The sequence below is a fragment of the Silene latifolia genome, chromosome 3 (genome assembly GCF_048544455.1).
Source record: "Silene latifolia isolate original U9 population chromosome 3, ASM4854445v1, whole genome shotgun sequence".
Classification (NCBI taxonomy): domain Eukaryota; kingdom Viridiplantae; phylum Streptophyta; class Magnoliopsida; order Caryophyllales; family Caryophyllaceae; genus Silene; species Silene latifolia.
Genome location: NC_133528.1, coordinates 61,417,138 through 61,420,355, shown reverse-complemented (window position 1 = coordinate 61,420,355; position 3,218 = coordinate 61,417,138). Strand labels below are relative to the sequence as shown.

At 41.2% G+C, this 3,218-nt stretch overlaps 1 non-coding gene across 1 annotated transcript; it reads right to left on the bottom strand.

Annotated features, from left to right (window-relative positions):
* Window positions 1-666: 666 nt before the first annotated feature.
* LOC141650711 (small nucleolar RNA R71) lies at window positions 667-773 on the bottom strand. The gene has a single exon (XR_012546729.1). It is a non-coding gene; the product is annotated as a small nucleolar RNA R71 (small nucleolar RNA).
* Window positions 774-3,218: the final 2,445 nt, after the last annotated feature.

Genomic DNA, 3,218 nt, shown 5'->3' with positions numbered 1-3,218 from the left:
TAGATTTCTTTTTATTGTTATTAGTTGTGTCTTTCTTCACCTTGAGGAAGTAACACTCCTCAAGGTTTGTTCTAATTGTTTTTGAGTTGTTTGATATTTTGCATGAGGTTACAAAGTGATTTGTTACCTTTTGACCGTGAAATCGAAAGAACCTTGACGAACAATAGGAGACTTGTTAGGAGGAATTTGAGAGGTGTTGGTGAAGTTGTTCAACCCACTAGTGAGTTTGTCAATCCTTTCGCAATAGAAGGAGAAGAAAACCCATTACACAATACCCCACAAAATCCACCTACAATGCCAAAATTCTCGTCACACTCCGTACCCACCGAGGATAATCTACCAAATGGTACTCCTACACCGCAACATCTCACCGGAAATTTTATTGCCAAGTCCGCCTTCATCCAACTAGTTGAGAGGAGCCAATTTGGGGGGATGCCTAGTGAGGATCCTCATTCTCATATGGAAACCTTTTGCGATTATTGTGATGCTATCTCTTAAACGGGCGTGACTCAAGACCAAATTAGATGGGTCTTATTTCCTTTTTCCTTAATCGGCACCGCAAAGCAATGGTTGAAGGGCCTTGATAAGGCCACCCTTGGAATAGATTCTTGGAAGAAGTTGGCTCTAACTTTCTACAAAAAATTCTACCCACCGGAAAAGACCAACATGCTAAGAGCTCAAATTACGGGTTTTAAGCAAAGGGATGAAGAGTCTTTGTATGAAGCTTGGGAGCGGTTTAAAGGTATTTGTCGCTCATGTCCTCACCATGGACTTAGCGAATGGTTTTTGGTGCAACAATTTTGGAATGGTTTATATGAAGATTCTAGGAACATTCTCAATATGGGATCAAATGGAATGTTCACCGAAGTTGATGACAATCAAACATGGAACAAGATTGAGGAAATGGCGGTCCATAACTCACAATATAGTAGACCTCGCAAGGCTACTAGAGGAGGAAAGCATGAAGTGGACTCCGTTACTCAATTGGGTGCTCAACTTAGTGCTCACATTGACACAATCAACTTGAAGTTTGAACAAGCTATGGCTAGACTTGAGGAAAACTCAAAATCATCGAAGCATCATGTCAATGCCATGACGGCATCCTCATCAATCCCATGTGGGATATGTGAGAATTGTGGAACTTTGGGTCATGACCCAAGTGAGTGTAGGGGAACAACCGAACAAGTTAATGCTTTCCAAGCTTACAAGAGTGGTACCCCTTATTCCAATTTTTACAATGAGAACACCAAGTTCCATCCAAATCTCTCATACAAAAGCCAAAATGTTCAAAACCCTCAAACAACATACACTCCACCACCCATGAGAAACCAAAATCAAAGACCCTTTTACAATCAAAACCAAGGTTACCAAAATCAAAATCCATACAATCACCAAAATGACCAAGGTTTTGATGTCCAAAAAGCGGTCCTCCAAATGCAAAAGAATCAACAAGAATTTTTCACCCAAATGCAAAAAGATAGCCAAGCAAAGAAAACCACCATCAACAACATTCTAGCTCACACCAAGATGTTGGAAACACAATTGACTCAACTAGCATCTTCAAGCTCACAAAGACAAAAGGGGCAATTACCACCTCAAAGTAATCCCTCTAGACATGAAACGGTTAGTGCCATTCACTTGAGAAGTGGTACAAGGTATGAAGCACCGAAGAAGCAAGTTGAGGATGAAGTTGTGGAAGCTAGTGAAAAGGAAGAAATTGTGCAAAACTCCAAAGATGGAGAATCAACAAAAGAAGAAAGTTCAAAGAAAAGTGAAGACAAGGCCAAAGAGAAGGAGCCCATTGTGATTAGACTTCCTTTTCCAAGTCGTCAAGCCAAGCCCAAATTTGATGATCAACTTGGAAAGTTCATGGAAATTGTGAAGAATTTAGAAGTCTCAATTCCTTTCACGGAATTAATCAATCACGTTCCGGCCTATGCGAAGTATATGAAAGATATCCTCACAAAGAAGAAGTCGATCCGGAAACTTGAGACTATCGCCTTCACTAAGGTGAGTAGTGCAATACTTCAAGGGAGTTCACCTCCAAAGTTAAAGGATCCGGGAAGCTTCTCAATACCGTGTACCATTGGCGACACAACGATCAACAAAGCCTTATGTGATCTAGGGGCTAGTGTGAGTGTCATGCCATACTCGGTAAGTAAAAGGTTGGGGATGGGAGAGCTAAAATGCACCAACATCACACTCCAAATGGCCGATAGATCGACGAAGACACCGTTAGGGATATGGGAAGATGTCCCCGTGCGAATTGGGAAGTTTTTCATCCCGGTGGACTTTGTCATTGTTGATATGGAGGAAGATTCCAACATTCCTATCATCCTAGGAAGACCTTTCCTACACACCGCCGGTGCGGTGATTGATGTGAAACATGGAGAGCTCACTCTAGAAGTGGGAGATGAAAGCATAACTTTTAATCTTGACAAGACTATGAGAGCTCCTCGTTTGCATGAGCCGTGTTTCATGATTGATCATTATAGCCGAAAAGATGAAAGGAAGAAATCGGAACTCCAATGGAGGAAGAAAGTTGAAGATGCTCCATTCAAAGAGCAAGTGAATTATGACAAGGAGAGCTTGCAAAGCTCATCAAAATCAACCAAGGAAGAGGAGGATGGCCTCATTGGCCAAGAGAAGAAATTGGGAGAGTTGTCTCCATCTAAGCAAGAGATTTTCAATGATCAACTCAATGAAGTTTGTGGTCTTTGGGACGACGAATTTGAAGGGATTTTTAATCCCTACATTGGGCATGCCATCGATCATGATCAACAACAAGGGCCACGGTCTATTGAGGACCTCTACCATAATAATGAACAAGCTTTTGATTACTTTTTCAAGGTGTTGAGCAACATCAACAACACCTTGAACATGCCCCATTGACATCTCATCAAGAATGAGAGTTTGGTGGAGTCCTCCCTAAACCACCACTTGTAAATATTTCTAACTCCCTAACTTACATTTCAATTCTTGTATTACATTTTTGTCATTTTTGGATTTTTATTTACTTTGATCAAAATAATTGTCATGAAAGAGAGAAGTGAGGGAGGGACTAACAATTTCAATTGATGTGTAGGGCTTTACCTTAGTGTGGGGATGGCAATTGCCTAGGCTATCCATGCCTTAGTAGTGCCCCCACAAAGAAGAACACAAGACTTGAAAGAAAGAATGGAAGAATGATAAAGGGAAAGCGCTGTGCACGGGTGGAA